At 46.2% G+C, this 19,370-nt stretch overlaps 1 protein-coding gene across 2 annotated transcripts in view; it reads right to left on the bottom strand.

The window, feature by feature from the left end:
• mdka (midkine a) overlaps positions 1-2,661 on the bottom strand; it is a 61,138-nt gene extending 58,477 nt beyond the window's left edge. The window contains exon 1 of one of the 2 annotated variants that reach the window (XM_070898557.1): positions 2,577-2,661. The gene's annotated coding sequence lies outside the window, so the exon portion shown is untranslated. Of the gene's footprint in view, positions 1-2,411; positions 2,507-2,576 lie in introns of those variants that run through there. The other variant, XM_070898556.1, reaches the window with a different exon arrangement.
• Between the last annotated feature and the right edge of the window lie 16,709 nt (positions 2,662-19,370).

The following is a 19,370-nucleotide window of genomic DNA, read 5'->3' as shown; positions in this document are numbered from 1 at the left end:
ACACGTACATTTGATTTTTTTATTTGTAAAGTGTAGTCACGGCTTTTACATAGGCAACTGCAGCAGTCAAACTGCACACAGCAAAGTCCTAAAAACAGCAATGAGTGGCCAGTTACTGATGGTATTCGTTGAGGTACGAATGCTTTTCATCAAATAGTGCTATGGGACGGTTAAAATGGTGCTAGTCAGTGGCTGTCATCAAAGAACACCCCCACTCCTCAAATTCTAAACTGGCAACTTCTCACTCGTCCAGTGGAGTAAAACCCTTGACCGAGTCCATGTTTTTGCCTAATTTGGATTCAAGAGCCAGGTATAAAGGAGCATCTGAAGTACATTCCCATAATAGCCCAAATTCCTATCCAGTTCCAGTGACTACAGAGGTCCAACATTAAAAGACACACCCCATGTCTTCTCTACGTCTTGACCATGCTCTTCTTAGATATGTCTTTGCCCCCTCTCCCTCCCAGGTCCATGCCATCTCCCGCACCTGGTCACCATTTACTTGCTGGAGTCGTCCCAGCTCAGGACATTCTCCTCTACTCCTACTGATCTCCTCTATTCCCTCTGCTCTATTTATGTCCATCCCCCTCCGGTGTATCTTCTCTCCATTTATCTTACCTCCCTCCCCTATCCATTTGTTTCCCTTCTATCCCCTTCCCTCTATTTCCTCTCACTCCCTCGGTGCCTGCTCCATGTATCTCCCTCTATCTCGCCGTTGGTTGGAATGATTTACTGGATCGGGCTGCCCTCTGTGGAGGGTTTGGGGCGGCGGTGGTGAGAGGAGAGGAGCGGGGCTGAACTGACCGAGCTGAGAGAGATCGGGTGGCATCAGCCCAGTGTGACAACCTTGGAGCTGACCGCTCTCCCGACCTATAGACTTTAACACAATCCCCGGGACCGCACCTCAGCAAAGTTTCTGCCGAAGTTTGAGGTCCGCGGGCCGGAACACCAATTCAACCCGCGGGCTCCTATAGCTCAATGCAGCGATTACTTGGCAATCTCGGAGCAAAGAATCCAACAATGTGCAGAGAACTTGATCGAGCTGCCCGGTGGAAGGGTTTGGGCATGGTGGGGAGAGGAGCGGGGCCGGGTCCTGCTGAACTAACCGGGCTGGGACTGATCGGCTGCGTACTCCCACCCCAACCGAATCGGACCCACAGGCACACCGCAGTCCACCTTCTCCCATCTGATGACCCCTCCCTAGACCCGCCCATCCAATGTCTTCCCCAAACTCCCCCACATCTAATGTGTCCCCCAACCAGACCTTCCCATCAAATGTCCCCCAGACCTTCTCATCTTCTGTTCCCCAGACCTTCTCGTCTTCCGACCCCCTCCAGACCTTCTCATCCAATGTCCCCCAGACCTTCTCGTCTTCTGTCCCCCTCCAAACTTTCTCATCCAATGTCTCCCAGACCTTCTCATCCAATGTCCCCCAGACCTTCTCGTCTTCTGTCCCCCTCCAAACCTTCCGCCAGACCTTCTCGTCTTCTGTCCCCCTCCAAACTTTCTCATCCAATGTCCCCCAGACCTTCTCGTCCAATGTCCTCCAGACCTTCTCATCTAATGTCACCCAGACATTCCCAATTAATGCCGCAACACCCTCTGATCTTATGTCCCCTCAACCCGCTCATTTCTCTCCCCAAGACCTCCGCATCCAGTGCCCTTTACCTCAAACCGTACCATCCAATGTCCCAACACCTTCACTTCCTAATTCCACGCCTCCACTCACCAATGCAACACCAACAGCTTCGTCCAATGACCCCGAAAATCCATTCCCCCAGCACTGTCTCATCCAGTGCCGCCCAGGCTCCGCTCACCCCTGTACCATCCGCAGTGCCTACATCTCCCTGCCCTGGTGTACCGTCCTCACCCCAGTCCACACTACTTCACCAACTTCTTGCAGCAGTCAACTGAGATAAACTCTCTGAAGAGACTCCGGAGATCGATCATACCCTCTTGCAAAGACCAAAACTAAAGCACAAGTCACTTTTCCCCACATTTGTCCACTTGCTAATTCAGCGGACGCCAAATTTCCACCCCAGCCGGGAGATTCCCTTGGGAAGACTGGAAGAGATGCATTCCCATCAGCGACCCTCTCTGTGAGTCTTGCCCCTCCGTCCCCCAATTTTCCCAGGGCAGGTTCCCATTCAAATTCCCAATCCCAGGTCGGTTCCTGGTCCCATTTTCCAACTCCAGTCACAAACAGATCGCTGCTCACATTGAGAATCTGGAGGCTTTTGAAGGGCTCTTGCCCATGTCGACTCGCTAATCCCCTGCGCCCCACACAATGTAAGCCATGCAATCTCCCCCCTCTCAGCGCTCACATTCAGTATTTGGTTTAAAAGCTGCAGATCCAGCAGGAACTCGCTTTCTTTTCAAATATGAAGCCACCCACCCGATCGCTGACTTACTTGTAGGGTTTGTGGTGTGTTGCCTCAGCTCAGGGTCTCGGCGCGACTCGCTCTCTCTCTCTCTTTGCTTCTTCGGTGTCTCTAAGTCTTTTGAAACTAGTTTGAGCTGGAAAAACATTTAAATTACCCCGACAGCGACGTCACGCTCACGTGACAGAAACTTACCTTTCAAAACAAGGGTTGAAAAGTGTTAACTTTAGCAAAGGCTTTGAGAGTTGCTCAACGCAGGGTGCAGCCTTTCATTCATTTGATATTCTGACCATTGCATCGATCGTCATTGCGTCTGACCTGACCCCGCTTCCCTTTTTTTTCTCTTGTTCGAAGATTTGAATAAACAGAAGGTTAAGAGCTTGTACTTTTAAGAGCAATGCAGTCATCATAAGTGTGGGGGGGGGGGGGGGGGGAAATCTCCTAACACATACTTGGTCATCAGTTGGTGGACTGATACTGAAGTGCCCTGGAATAATAAGGCATACACTAGTGGATAACAGTCTTGACTCAGTTGGTAGCATTCTCCCCTATGCATCAGAAGGTTGCAGGTTCAAACCCACGAGACTTGAGCATATAATCTAGGCTGACTCTCTATTGCAGCACTGAGGGAGTGCTGCACAGTCGGAGGTACAGTTTTTCGGATGAGATGTTAAACCGAGGCCCATCTGCCCATCCTCTCAGGTGGATGTAAAATAAAGACTTGCCTTTTTATAGTGCCCTTTCATGACCACTGGAATTCTGAAAGTGCTTTACAGCCAATGAAGTACTTTTGGAGTGTAGTCACTGTTGTAATGTGGGAAACACGGCAGCCAACTCGCACACAGCAAACTCCTGGAAACAGGAATGTGATAATGACCAGATAATCTGCTTTTGGTATGGTGACCTGGCCAATATTTATCCCTCAGCCAACATTACTAAATCAGATTATCTGTTCATGTATCTCATTGCTGCCACGGTTCCTACATTACAACAGTGACTGCACTTCAGAAAAGTACTTCATTGGCTGTAAAGTGCTTTGGGACATTGTGAAAGACATTCTGAAAGGTTCTTTCCTTTCCCTCCAGGGAGATGGAGAAAATTGGATGGCGTAAGTACTGCATCTTCATACCCCACACTGATCTCCAAGCTGTACTGGTGGAACACAGGGTGCTTGTACTCTCTCTCAGCTGGGGATAGTGAATGTATGGCATGGAGAGGCCTAAGAATGGTCAAAATGGGAAAATATGTTTCTTTTTCATTTTTTAAAAAGTTTTTCCAACAACAAAATATGGTGGAGAAAGAAGAAAAAATTGGCGAGGTGTTTACCCGGATTACTATTCCACATGTCATTGCTCTCTGCGAATGGCACTCTGTGAATGGTTGCTGGAAGCTGCACCCCAGTGTCCTGGGGTGACATCGATCCAATTGTATTTCCTTCCCTAAGAGTAAGCTCCTGACCCCCAATTGCCACCTCCCTGAGTTGACACAGTTGGGAACAGAAACTCAAGTGTATATTTAATAATGGTGTGGATGGCTAGCTGTAATCTTTAGGGAAGCTGAAAGGAAGCATAGGGGTTTCCATTTGGACTTCTGCCTGCTGGGTGATTTCACTCATACTTTAATCCTTAAATTCACAGCAATTGAAACCAGGCCCTTTGCACCTTGGCTCATGGTTTCTTTCAGTATTGTTCGACTCTAATTGTATCTCTGACAATGGTATTCGCTGACTTTGTGCACTCATTCCTTCCAGGTGAGAGGCTAGAGTAGCCCAGTTGATTTCTATAGTTCCTGTCAGCACTGCAGAGTAATCCATCTATCTGGCGGTTTAGACCAAAATCCGATATCATTAACGTGGTACTGAGGAATCATTTACATGAAAGTGACTATTCCTATGATAAAAAGAAAAGAAAGACTTGCATTTATATAGCGCCTTTCACAATCTTAGGACATCCCAAAGTGCTTTACAGCCAATGAAGTGCTGTTTTTTGAAGTGTAATCACTGTTATAATGTAGAAAATGGGGCAGCAAACGTGCAAAGCAAGGTCTCACAAACAGCAATGGGACTTGAACCTACAACCTTCTAACTCACAGTCAAGAGCCACAGCTGGCACTTAACAGGAGAACTTGAAATGAACGTGTATGACAATTCCGGTGGCTCAGTTGGTCAATACCCAGCCATATATACTGGAAATTCTTACATTTGATCTGTGGTCTGTATTTAGTTGGTTCATCTTATCCAAAGTAGCACAAGGTGCCATTGTTCCTCTATTCACAGACTCTTATTAGAAGGTACATGTGTGGATGTCAAGTTACAAAGGATCAGGCTTGGCCTTTTGCCACCTTGGATAAGGTCAGCTAACTCAACACCAATTGTCAAACCTGAGATTTCTCAGTGCGTGTGGCTCAGTTCAAAAATGGATAATGTATTTGAAAGTTACAAGATCATCTGTAAGAATGAACTACCAGGCAACTGTATCAGTCAAATAAGATTCATGAATGGCAGCCTCCATAATGGATGCTGAAACTCAACTGGAAAAGGAGAACCTAGGGCAGGAATAAGAACATATGAATTAAGAGCAGGAGTAGGCCATTCGGCCCCTCGAACCTGCTCCACCATTCAATAAGATCATTGCTAATCTTCTACCTCAACTCCACTTTCCTGCCCTGTCCCCACTCACTAAGCCTGTCTATATTCCCTTGAAGCCTCTTTGCATCCTCCTCACCACTTACATTCCCACCTAGCTTTGTATCATCAGCAAACTTGGATATATTACATTTGGTCCCCTCATCCAAATCATTGATATAAATTGTGAATAGCTGGGGCTCAAGCACTGATCCTTGCGGCCTGCCAATCTGAAAATGATCCATTTATTCCTACTCTCAGTTTTCTGTCCATTAAGCAATCTTCAATCCATGCTAGTATATTACCCTCAATCCCATGAGCCCTAATTTTGTTTAATAACCTCTTTTGTAGCACCTTATCGAATGCCTTCTGAAAATCCAAATACACCACATCCACTGGTTCCTCCTTATCTGTTCTGCTAGTTACAACCTCATAAAATAGATACGTCAAACATGATTTCCCTTTCATAAATCTGTGTTGACTCTGCCCTATTATTATTTTCTAAGTGCCCTGTTACCAAGTCCTTAATATTAGATTCTAGCATTTTTCTTACGACTGATGTCAGGCTAACTGGTCTGTAGTTCTCTGTTTTCTCCCCCCTTTCTTAAATAGCAGGGTTACATTAGCTATCTTCCAATCTGCGGGAATCGTTCTAGAATCTATGGAATTTTGGAAGATGACAACCAATGCATCTACTATCTCTATAGCTACCTCTTTCAAAACCCTAGAATGTAGGCCATCAGGTCCAGGGGATTTATTGGCTTTCAGTCCCATTAATTTCTCCAGTACTATTTTTTTACTAATACTAATTTCTTTCAGTTCCTAATTATTATAGACCATTGGTTCTCTACTATTTCCAGGAGTTTTTTTGCATCTTCTTCCGTGAAGACAGACACAATGTATTTATTTAACTTCTCTGCCATTTCCTTATTCCCCATTATAATTGTTCCTGCCTCAGCCTGTAAGGGACCCACATTTACTTTTGCTAATCTTTTCCTTTTACATACTAATAGATGCTTTTACAGTCTGTTTTTATGTCTCTCCTTCTTTACTCTCATATTCTATTTTCCCTTCCTTTATCAATGTCTTGGTCCTCCTTTGCTGAATTCTAAAATCCTCCCCATCCTCAGGTTTATTACTCTTTTTGACAACATTATAAACCTCTTCCTTTGATCTAATACTATTTTTAACTTCTCTTGTTAGCCACGGTTGGACCACTATGCCTGTGGGGCTTTTGTACCTTAAAGTAATGTATGTTTGTTCTAAATTATGTATTCATTCTTTAAATGCTAGCCGTTACTTGTCTCCCATCGTACCTTTTAATGTCGTTTCCCAACCTACCTTAGCCAATTCGCCCTCATACCTATGTAGTTTACTTTGTTTAGATTTAAGTTTTGGTTTTAACTAACTCACTTTCAAACTCAACATAAAATTCCATCATATTATGGTCACTCTTCCCTAAAGGCCCCATTACTGCAAGGTTATTAATTAACCCTTTCTCATTGCACAATACTAGATCTAAAATAGCCTGTTTTCTAGTTGGTTCCTCAACATACGGATCTAGAAAGCCATCTTGTATACATTCCATGAATTTCTCCTCGACACTATTACTGCATATTTGGTTTGTCCAGTCTATATGTAGATTAAAGTCCCCCATGATTACTGTATTACCCTTGTTACATGCACCTCTAATTTCTGATTTTTACTGTGCCTTACATTACCACTACTGTTTGGGGGCCGATAAACAACTCCCACCAATGTCTTCTGTCCCTTGCTGTTTCTTAGCTCCACCCAATCTGACTCTACTTCTTGATTTTCCGAGCTAAGATTCCGCTTCCCCCACCCCCCCTTTCATTAGTTTAAAGCCCTGACTACTGCCCTAGTTATTTGATTTGCTGGGACACTAGTTCCAGCGCAGTTTAAGTGGTGCCCATCCCAACGGAACAGCTCCCTCATTCCCCAGTACTGGTGCCAGTGGCCCATGAAGCAAAACCCCTGCCTCCCACACACCACTCTTTGAGTCATGCACTTAACTTTCTAATCTGCTTGTCCCTATACCAATTGGCGCGTGACTCAGGTAACAATCCATAGATTATTACCTTTGAGGTTCTGTTTTTTCAATTGGACCCTACGCCTCAAACTCTTTCAGCAGGACATCATTCTTAGTTCTACCTATGTTGTTGGTTCCTACGTGGACCATGACAATTGGATCCTCCCCTTCCCATTCCAAGATCTTCTCCAGCCACAAGGAGATGTCTTTAACCCTGGCACCGGGCAGGCAACACAACCTTCGGAACTCTCGGTTGCGGCTGCAGAGAACAGTATCCACCCCTCTGACTAAACTGTCACCTACCACAACTTCATTCCCTTTCACTCCTCCCATTTTAATGGCCTCCTGCACCATCATTATCATCATCATCATAGGCAGTCTCTCGGAATCGAGGAAGACTTGCTTCCACTCTTAAAATGAGTTCCTAGGCATGGTCCGCCTGCTCATCAATCCTGCAGGCTTTTCTCTCATCCACACATGCAGCAAAAACCTCATACTGTTGGACAAGAGAAAAGGCCGAGGCACTACACCTGGGGTCTCCTTATTTGCCTGAGTTGCAGTTACAGCCTCAAGTCCCTGACCACTAACCAGACCTGTACCACTATCTAACCTAAGGGATGCGACTTGCTCCTGGATGAAAGTATCCAGGTAACTCTCCCCCTCCCTGATGCAACACAATGTCTGAAGCTCGTACTCCAGCTCAACAACTCTAAACCGAAGTTCCTCGAGTTGCAGACACTCACATGCTGCAGTTACGACACACCACCTGCCCTGACATCTCTAACATTGTTTTATTTATTAATTAACGACATTCTAAGAGAAGAAATTCCTCCCCATCTCTGTCTTAAATGGGTGACCCCTTATTCTGAAATGATGCCGCCCAGTTCGAGATTCCCCCACGAGGGGAAACCTCTCTGCATCTACCCTGTCAATCCCCCTCAGAATCATACATGTTTCAATAAGATCACCTCTCATTCTTCTAAACTTCAACGAGTATAGGCCCAACCTGCTCAAACTTTCCTCATAAGACAATGCCTTCATTCCAGAAATCAACGTAGTGAACCTCCTCTGAACTGCCTCCAATGCAAGTATATCCCTCCTTAAATAAAGAGACCAAAACTATATGCAGTACTCTAGCAAGACTTCCCTGCTTTATATTCCATCCCCTATAAGGGCTTTATATTCCACCCCCTATAAAAGCAATAAAGGCCAAGATTCCATTTGCCTTCCTAATTACTTACTGTACCTGCATGCCAACCTTTTTGTGTTTCATGTACGAAGACACCCAGCATTCTGTAATCTACCTCAATTTAAATAATATTTTTCTTTTCTATTCTTCCTACCAAAGTGGATAACCTCACATTATACTTCATCTGCCAAATGTTTGTCCACTCACTTAACCTGTCGATATGGCAGGAGGCAACAGAGCAGAGTTGCACTGGGGTAAGTGTAAACCACAAGGAGATAGGAAGGGACAATATGTATGAATATAAAGGGGCTGCAGGAGGGGTCAAAACTAAAAATCATTGTTTAAAAACTAGTATTAAAACACTCTACCAAAACGCAGGCAGCATTCGAAATAAAGTAAATGAGTTGACGGCACAAATCATTACAAATGGGTATGATTTGGTGACCATTACAGAAACGTGGTTGCAGGGTGGCCAAGACTGGGAATTAAACATACAGGGGTATCTGACAATTCGGAAAGATAGACAAGAAGGGAAAGGAGGTGGGGTAGCTCTGTTAATAAAGGATGATATCAGGGCAGTTGTGAGAGATGATATTTACTCTAATGAACAAAACGTTGAATCATTGTGGGTGGAGATTAGAGATAAAGTCACTGGTGGGCGTAGTTTATAGGCCCCCAAATAATAACTTCATGGTGGGGCGGGCAATAATCAAGGGAATAACGGAGGCATGTGAAAAAGGAACAGCAGTAATCATGGGGGATTTTAACCTGCATATCGATTGGTCAAATCAAATCGCACGGGGTAGCCTTGAGGATGAATTCATAGAATGTATACGGGATTGTTTCTTAGAACAGTATGTTACAGAACCTACAAGGGAGCAAGCTATCTTCGATCTGGTCCTGTGTAATGAGACAGGAATAATAAAAAATCTCCTAGTAACAGGTCCTCTTGGAATCAGTGATCACAGTATGGTTGAATTTGTAATACAGAGTGAGGGTGAGGAAGTAGTGTCTCAAACGAGTGTACTATGCTTAAACAAAGGGGACTACAGTGGGATGAGGGCAGAGTTAGCTAAAGTAGACTGGGAACACAGACTAAACGGTGGCACAATTGAGGAACAGCGGAGGACTTTTAAGGAGCTCTTTCATAGTGCTCAACAAAAATATATTCCAGTGAAAAAGAAGGGCGGTAAGAGAAGGGATAACCAGCCGTGGATAACCAAGGAAATAAAGGAGAGTATCAAATTAAAAACCAATGCGTATAAGGTGGCCAAGGTTAGTGGGAAACTAGAGGATTGGGAAAATTTTAAACGACAGCAAAGAATGACTAAGAAAGCAATAAAGAAAGGAAAGATAGATTACGAAGGTAAACTTGTGTAAAACATAAAAACAGATAGTAAAAGCTTTTACCGATATATGAAACGGAAAAAAGTGACCAAAAAAAATGTTGGTCCCTTAGAAGATGAGAAGGGGGATTTAATAATGGGAACTGTGGAAATGGCTGAGACCTTAAACAATTATTTTGCTTCGGTCTTCACAGTGGAAGACACAAAAACCATGCCAAAAATTGCTGGTCACGGTACTGTGGGAAGGGAGGACCTTGAGACAATCATTAACACTCGGGGGGTAGTGCTCGACAAGCTAATAGGACTCAAGGTAGAAAAGTCCCCTGGTCTTGATGAAATGCATCCCAGGGTATTAAAAGAGATGGCGGAAGTTATAGCAGATGCATTTGTTATAATCTACCAAAATTTTCTGGACTCTGGGGAGGTACCAGCGGATTGGAAAGCAGCTAATGTAACATCTCTGTTTCAAAAAGGGGGCAGACAAAAGGCAGGTAACTGTAGGCCAGTTAGTTTAACATCTGTAGTGGGGAAAATGCTTGAAGCTATCATTACGGAAGAAATAGCGGGACTACTACATAGGAATAGTGCAATCAAGCAGACGCAACATGGATTCATGAAGGGGAAATCATGTTTAACTAATTTACTGGAATTCTTTGAGGATATAACGAGCATGGTGGATAGAGGTGTACCAATGGATGTGGTGTATTTAGATTTCCAAAAGGCATTCGATAAGGTGCCACACAAAAGGTTACTGCAGAAGATAAAGGTATGAGGAGTCAGAGGAAATGTATTAGCATGGATCGAGAATTGGCTGGCTAACAGAAAGCAGAGAGTCGGGATAAATGGGTCCTTTTCGGGTTGGAAATCGGTGGTTAGTGGTGTGCCACAGGGATCGGTGCTGGGACCACAACTGTTTACAATATACATAGATGACCTGGAAGAGGGGACAGAGTGTAGTGTAACAAAATTTGCAGATGACACAAAGATTAGTGGGAAAGCAGGTTGTGCAGAGGACACAGAGAAGCTGCAAAGAGATTTGGATAGGTTAAGCGAATGGGCTAAGGTTAGGCAGATGGAATACAATGTCGGAAAATGTGAGGTCATCCACCTTGGAAAATAAAACAGTAAAAGGGAATATTATTTGAATGAGGAGAAATTACAATATGCTGCGGTGCAGAGGGACCTGGGGGTCCTTGTGCATGAATCCCAAAAAGTTAGTTTGCAGGTGCAGCAGGTAATCAGGAAGGCGAATAGAATGTTGGCCTTCATTGCGAGAGGGATGGAGTACAAAAGCAGGGAGGTCCTGCTGCAACTGTACAGGGTATTGGTGAGGCCGCACCTGGAGTACTGCGTGCAGTTTTGGTCACCTCACTTAAGGAAGGATATACTAGTTTTGGAGGGGGTACAGAGACGATTCACTAGGCTGATTCCGGAGATGAGGGGGTTACCTTATGATGATAGATTGAGTAGACTGGGTCTTTACTCGTTGGAGTTCAGAAGGATGAGGGGTGATCTTATCGAAACATTTAAAATAATGAAAGGGATAGGCAAGATAGAAGCAGAGAGGTTGTTTCCACTGGTCGGAGAGACTAGAACTAGGGGGCACAGCCTCAAAATACGGGGGAGCTATTTAAAACCGAGTTGAAAAGGAATTTCTTCTCCCAGAGGGTTGTGAATCTGTGGAATTCTCTGTCCAAGGAAGCAGTTGAGGCTAGCTCATTGAATGTATTCAAGTCACAGAAAGATAGATTTTTAACCAATAAGGAAATTAAGGGTTATGGGGAGCGGGCGGGTAAGTGGAGCTGAGTCCACGGCCAGATCAGCCATGATCTTGTTGAATGGCGGGGCAGGCTCGAGGGGCTAGATGGCCTACTCCTGTTCCTAATTCTTATGTTCTTATGTTCTTATGTACTCCTCGAATTGAGGCACAGAGCCTTCAGGCTTGTCTTTTTAACACACTTTGCCCCTTTAGAATTTTGCTGTAATGTGGCCCTATTTGCTTTTTGCCTTGGGTTTCTCTGCCCTCCACTTTTACTTTTCTTCTTTCTATCTTTTGCTTCTGCCCCCATTCTACTTCCCTCTGTCTCCCTGCAGAGGTTCCCTTCCCCCTGCCATATTAGTTTAACCCCTCCCCAACAGCACGAGCAAACACTCCCCCGAGGACATTGGTTCCGGTCCTGCCCACGCGCAGACCATCTGGTTTGTACTGGTCCCACCTCCCCTAGAACCAGTTCCAATGTCCCAGGAATTTGAAGCCCTCCCTTCTGCCCCACTCCTCAAGCCACGTATTCATCTGAGCTATCCTGCGGTTCCTACTCTGACTAGCACGTGGCACTGGTAGCTCCTAGCTCCCTAAATTCATCTTGTAGGACCTCATCCCGTTTTCACCTATATCGTTGGTACCTATATGCACAACGACAACTGGCTGTTCACCCTCCTTCTTCAAAATGTCCTGCATCCACTCCGAGACATCCTTGGCCCTTGCACCAGGGAGGCAACATACCATCCTGGAGTCGCGGTTGCGGCCGCAGAAATGTCTATCTATTCCCCTTACAATAGAATCCCCTACCACTATAGCTTTCCCACTCTTTTACCTGCCCTCCTGTGCAGCAGAGCCACCCACAGTGCCATGAACTTGGCTGCTGCTGCTCTCCCCTGATGAGTCATCCCCCTCAACAGTACCCAAAGCGGTGTATCTGTTTTGCAGGGGGATGACCGCAGGGGATCCCTGCACTACCTTCCTTCCATTGTTCTTCCTGTTGGTCACCCATCCCCTATCTGGCTGTATACCCTTTACCTGTGGTGTGGCCAGCTCACTAAACATGCTATTTGTCATGTATCTTACATTATTATATATAACTGTATCCTAACATGCTCACATGCTATACCTGTAACCACCAGCATACCTTACCACCAGGGGTGCACTTGCAAGACACAGGTATATAAGGACAGGTCTCAGGCAAGTGCAGCATTCCAGAACTGTGAAATAAAGGTGCAGGTCCAGAGTGACCTTGACTTCACTACATGCCTCGTGTGAATCTGTACTGAGGGGACAGGACTTTACAGTGGCAACGGGTTACGGGATTACAGAATCCACAGAATGGTGAACAACGGATCAGATGAAAAGTACAATGCGGGAGACAATTGGGAGGACTTTATAGAAAGACTCCAGCAAAGCTTTGTAACCAAAGACTGGTTAGGCGATGATAAGGCAGACAAGAGAAGAGCTCATCTCTTGACCAGCTGTGGCTCGAAAACATACGCTTTGATGAAGGATCTGTTGGCACCCGAGAAACCAGCAAGCAAGTCATTTGAAGAATTGAGCACACTGGTAAGAGACCACCTGAAGCCAGTGAGCAGCCTACACATGGCCAGACACAGGTTCTACAACTACAGACGCTGTATGGGCCAGAGCATACCCGACTTCGTGGCGGAGCTTCGGAGGTTGGCTAGTTTATGTGAATTCTCCGATGAACTGAGGAGAGAAATGCTAAGAGACTTTTTCATTGAAGGAATAGGCCACGCAGGCATATTCCGAAAGCTCATAGAGACCAAGAACCTGACCTTAGAGGCAGCAGCACTGGTTGCACAGATATTCTTGGTAGGGGAAGAAGAAACAAGGTTGATTTACAATGCAGGTACGACAACTAACAAAATATTGGAACAAGTTCGCAGCACTAAACAAGCTGTTACCCCCACACACAGACAAAACCGGGATGGGAGAACTGGTTCTCGAAAGCAGGCAGAAGCCATCAAGGGCCACAGGAAAGGCCGTTCACACCTCATCAACCCAAAATGCAAGCAATCAACTACAAACTGAGAGAAGCTCAAGAGAGATCAGCCAGACGCAGCTCATTCTTTGGAAACTCTTTGAACAATGGAACAGGTCTGTGCTGGAGGTGTGGGGGTGGGCACTCGTCAAGGGGATGTCGATTTCAGCAGGCTGCTTGCAGAAATTGTGAATATACAGGGCATTTGGCCCGCATGTGCAAAAAAACGGCAGCTCGGCTGGTATATGAATCGGATGGGTCGGAAAGCAGACCAGAAGATGGTGGGAACAGTACCTGGGACACCGGTGTACAGCGGGTCAACACGATCAATGGCTGCTGCTCCTACAACAGGACACCTCCTATAATGATGAGGGTCCTACTCAACGGGATATCTGTCAACATGGAGCTGTATACAGGAGCGAGTCAATCTCTCATGGGCGCTCAACAATTTGAACAACTGTGGCCGCATAAAAGAGACAGACCAAAACTCACAAGGGTCGACACCAAACTAAGGACCTATACCAAAGAAATCGTACCAGTCATCGGCAGCGCCATGCTCTCTGTCACACACAAAGGGACAGTGAACCGACTTCCCCTGTGGATTGTCCCCGGAGACCCCCCAGCACTGTAGGGGAGAAGCTGGCTGGCAAAACTAAACTGGAAATGGGATGATGTCCATGCCATGTCATTAGAGGAACGGACCTCCTGCTCAACAGTTATAAAGTGATTTGAACATCTCTTTCAGCCAGGTGTGGGCACTTTCAAAGGGGCCAAAGTCAAAATCTACATCACACAGGATGCTAGACCGGTCCATCACAAGGCCAGAGCTGTACCCTATGTGATGAGGGAAAAGATTGAACACGAACTAGACAGGCTTCTGCGGGAAGGCATTATATCACCTGTGGAATTTAGCGACTGAGCAAGTCCCATGGTCCCAGTCATGAAGCCTGATGGATCCGTACGAATCTGTGGGGACCACAAATCTACCATAAACAGAGTCTCCCTACAGGACCAGTACCCGCTGCCGAGAGCGGAGGACTTATTTGCCACATTGGCTGGAGGTAAACTTTTCTCAAAATTAGACCTCACATCTGCGTATATGATGCAAGAATTGACCGAGGAATCCAAGCTACTCACCACCATCAACACACATCGAGGCCTTTTCATGTACAATCGATGCCCATTCGGCATCAGGTCGGCAGCTGCCATATTCCAGCGCAACATGGAGAGTCTGCTCAAGTCCATCCCGGGGACGGTTGTATTTCAAGACGACATACTTATCATGGGCAGGGACACCGACTCCCATCTCCGTAATTTGGAGGAAGTACTAAAGCGGTTGGATCGGGTAGGCCTACGAGTCAAGAAATCCAAGTGCCTGTTTCTCGCACCCGAGGTTGAATTTTTGGGCAGAAGGATTGCCGCTGATGGAATCCGCCCAACAGAGTCCAAAACAGAAGCATTTCACCTGGCACTCAGGCCCCGGAATGTCCCAGAACTGCGCGCCTTTCTCGGGCTACTCAATTACTTTGCGAACTTTATGCAGAACTTAAGCTCCACGTGCTACTCAGAAAGGGGTGCGATTGGTTTTGGGGGGACGCCCAGGAACGCGCCTTCAATAAGGCACGCAACCTTCTGTGTTTTGACTTTCTTTGACCCAGGTAAAAAGCTAGTTCTCACATGCTTTGCGTCAGCTTATGGGGTCGGGTGCGTTTTGCAACATGTCAATAGTGCGGGCAAATTACAACCCATAGCTTATGCCTCCATGTCACTTTCGCGGCGGAGCACGGGTACGGAATGGTAGAGAAGGAGGCGCTCGCATGCTTGTACGGTGTCAAAAAGATGCACCAATACCTTTTCGGGGCCAAGTTCGCGTTAGAAACCGACCATAAGCCCCTCACGTCCCTCCTATCCGAGAACAAGGCAATAAACGCCAACGCTTCGGCGCGAATTCAACGGTGGGCACTCATGCTGGCGTCCTACGACTATACCATAAGGCACAGACCAGGCACAGACTACCCCTGGCGACCACGGAAGGGTCTGACGAAAAGGACTGAGAGATAGTCATGGCAATCAATGTCTTTGATTCCACAGGTTCGCCCATGACGGCTCGCCAAATCAGAGCCTGGACGGCCAGCGACCCCACGTTATCCTTAGTAAAAAGATGTGTCCTAACCGGTGACTGGGCAGAGGCTCGCGATGCCTGCCCTGAGGAATTAAAACCCTTTCACAGGCGCATGCATGAGCTATCACTACAAGCAGACTGCCTGATGTAGGGCAGCCGAGTAGTCATGCCTTTGCGAGGCAGAGAGGCATTTGTCCGGGTGCTCCACCGCGAGCATCCGGGGATCGTTCTCATGAAGGCCATAGCCAGATCCCACGTCTGGTGGCCTGGTATTGACGCGGACTTGGAGCTCTGTGTCCGAAGGTGCACCATTTGTGCCCAACTCAGCAATGCCCCCAGGGAGGCTCCACTGAGCCCCTGGCCCTTGCCTACCAAACCGTGGTCGCGGGTGCACGTAGACTATGCGGGCCCATTCATGGGCAAAATGTTCCTCGTAGTTGTAGATGTATTTTCAAAGTAGATCGAATGCACCATTTTAAACTCGAGTACAACCTCCACCACTGTGGAGAGCCTCGCAACCATGTTTGCAACGCACGGAATCCCTGAGATATTGGTCAGTGACAATGGTCCGTGCTTCACCAGCGCAGAATTCCAAGACTTTATAATTGACCATGGCATAAATCACGTCAAGACGGCACCGTTCAAGCCAGCCTCCAACGGCCAAGCAGAGAGAGCAGTGCAAATCATGAAACAAGACATGCTTAAAATCCAAGGTCCCACGCTGCAGGGTCGCCTGTCGCGACTGCTGCTGGCATACAGAACTCGTCTGCACTCATTGACTGGGACCCCCCCCCCACGCAACTGTTGATGAAAAGGACTTTAAAAACAAGGCTCTCATTAATCCTCCCAGACATGCATGAAATCGTTGAGGCAAAGCGGCGCAAGCTGACTGAGTACCATGACAGAAATTCGAGGGGGAGATGGAATGAGATAGGGGACAAAGTGTTTGTACTAAACTATGGCAGGGGTCCCAAATGGCTTGCAGGAACAGTAATGGGCAAGGAAGGAAACAGGCTACTGGTAGTACAAATGGACAATGGCAAAACCTGCCGGAGGCATGTAGACCAAGTCAAAAGCAGATTTACCAACAACACTGCGGAACCAGAGGCAGACTACAATGTGGAACTCGCACCACACCTGGTGGACAGACAGAGGGAACAACCTGAGGAAAGGGCAATCCCAACAGACAGCCCAGGCGAGTCAACAACAATCACACCAATCGAAACAGACAGCCCAGGCGAGATACCAGCAACCACACCCAAAGAAAAACAGACACCAAGGCAAACAACTTAACCACAACTCAGATGCTCCACGCAAGAGCGTAGACCACCTGAGAGACTGAACCTATAAAGACAATAAGACCTTGGGGGAGGGTGATGTCATGTATCTTACATTATTATATATAACTGTATCCTAACATGCTATACATGACTGTAATAAGATATGACCTGTAACCACCAGCATACCTTACCACCAGGGGTGCACTTGCAAGAGACAGGTATATAAGGGCAGGTCTCAGGCAAGTGCAAGATTCCAGAACTGTAAAATAAAGGTGTAGGTCCAGAGTGACGCTGACTTCACTGCATGCTTTGTGTGAATCTGTACTGAGGGGACAGGACTTTACACTATTCACGACATCCTCAGCAACGCGGATGCTCCAGAGTAAATCCACCCGCAGGTCCAGTGCCGCAATGCGGTCTGTCAGGTGCTGCAGGTGGATGCACTTCCCGCACATGTCGTCGTCAGGGACACTGGAAGCGTCCCTGACTTCCCAAATAGCACAGGAGGAGCATAACACGTGGCTGAGCTCTCCTGCCATGACTTAACCCTTAGATTAATTTAATTTGGCAACAACAATGCTAAAAGGTTACTTACTGATAAAGAAAAGAAAAAGAAAAACGACTCATCAATCACCAGCCAATCACTTACCCCCTTGGCTGTGACGTCACCCTTCAATTTCTTTCTACTCTTTTTTGCCTTCACTCCCTGCTGCAGCTACACCAGCTGGCCTCTCTGACGACGAACTCCCAACGCTGCTCTCCGACGTTGGGTCTCTTGTAGGCCTCCTCGATCTCCCCGCTCCGCCTCTCCGACGATGGAACGGGGAGATCGAAATGAGCCTGAAAGATGCTGGATTGTTGTACAAATTCCAACTTTCTACAAAAGCAAAATACTGCGGATGCTGGAATCTGAAATAAAAAAGAAAATGCTGGAAATCTCAGCGGGTCAGGCAGCATCTGTGGAGAGAAAGCAGAATTAACATTTTGGGTTGACGACCCTTTGTCAGAACTGGAGAGTGTTCGGAAAGAACACATTCTTAACAAGCACTGAAAAGGGGAGGGGAATAAAGAACTAAAGGATAGGTCAGTGATAGGTGGAAGGCAGGAGAGATTCGAGAGACAAAAGGGATGATTTATTTCTATTTGTGCCATCACTTCATCTATCTGGTTAAAAATGATGTGTTCATTCCGATAAAGAGCCTTTACTTTTGTCTTTTTACCATTACCATATTTCATACTCTGACCCTATTTATTGGTGCACTCTGATGTTTGTATGCTCTATTCCTTCCTGTCACACTCTGGTTATCATTACCCATATCACTACCCTGCACTATTGCCTTGTCCTTTCTCTTGAAGTTTCTAAATTTCCCCACACCTGATTTCCCCCACCCACCATACCCCCCATTCTTTAGTTTAAAGTCCTATCTACAGCCCTAGTTATTTGATTCACCAGGATGCTGGTCCCAGCCTGGTTTGTGGGTGAAACTGGCAAGTGCCCATTTATTACTTCGGACGGCATTAATAGTGTCGGATTGGAGTTACGTGGCGACAACAGATAGGAACATAGGAACAGGAGTAAGCCATTCAGCCCCTCAAGCCTTTTCAGATAGGTGTGGCAGGTTTCCTTCCCTGAAGAATATTAGTGAACCAGTTGGAATTTGTACAACAATCCAGCATCTTTCAGGCTCATTTCATCAGACTACCAATTGCCAGACAACTTCCTGCGCTGGGTTGCTTGGCCAGCACCATAACTACTAACTACTAAGCCATGCTACTAATCAAGCCCAGAAATGCTTTGCCAAGGTTGAAATTGGTGGTGTGGCAGTAGAAAATAAATATCCTGATAAAGATCTTCCTCTGGTTGAAATACAGCATGTATTGACCCAGGCTAAGGATTGTATGGGGTTAGACTTGCAGACAATCAAGAGATCACAACTCAGATATGGAAATGTCAGCCACTGAGCTGATTGAGGAGCATAGTAGAAGTGGTATCTCATCATTTCCTGATACTGACATTAAGGAAGACAAGGAGGAGGAGAATGGAAAGCAGGAAACCAATACCAGCAACCTGCTGGGAATAAACCGATACATTTAGGTGGATAATCAAATAAAAACCCTATGATTTAGAGCTCAACAATAACTTGCATTTATATAGAACCTTTGATGTACTAAAAAACATTCCAAGGTGCTTCACAGGAGCGTTTCAAACAAATTTTAACACCAAGGAAATATTATGACAGGTGACCAAAAGTTTGGTCAAAGAGGTAGTTTTTAAGGAGCATCCTACAGGAGGAGAGAAAAGTAGAGAGATTTAAGGAGGGAATTCCAGAGCCTTGGCCACTGAAGGCATAGCCGCCAATGGTAAAGCGATGAAAATCCAGGATGCGCAAGAGGCCAGAATTGGAGGAGCACAGAGATCTCGGAGGGTTGTTGGGCTGGAGGAGGTTATAGAGATAGGGAGGGGCGAGGCCATGGAGGGATTTGAGCACAAGGATGGTTATTTTTTTAATCGAGGCATTCCAATAGGAGCCAATGGAAGTCAGCGAGCACAGGGGTGATGGGTAAACGGGATTTGGCACGAGTTAGGACATGGGCAGCAGAGTTTTGGC

Source organism: Pristiophorus japonicus, chromosome 14, assembly GCF_044704955.1.
Source record: "Pristiophorus japonicus isolate sPriJap1 chromosome 14, sPriJap1.hap1, whole genome shotgun sequence".
Classification (NCBI taxonomy): domain Eukaryota; kingdom Metazoa; phylum Chordata; class Chondrichthyes; family Pristiophoridae; genus Pristiophorus; species Pristiophorus japonicus.
Note: the sequence above shows the minus strand (reverse complement) of the source record. Positions and strands in the feature narration are given on the sequence as shown.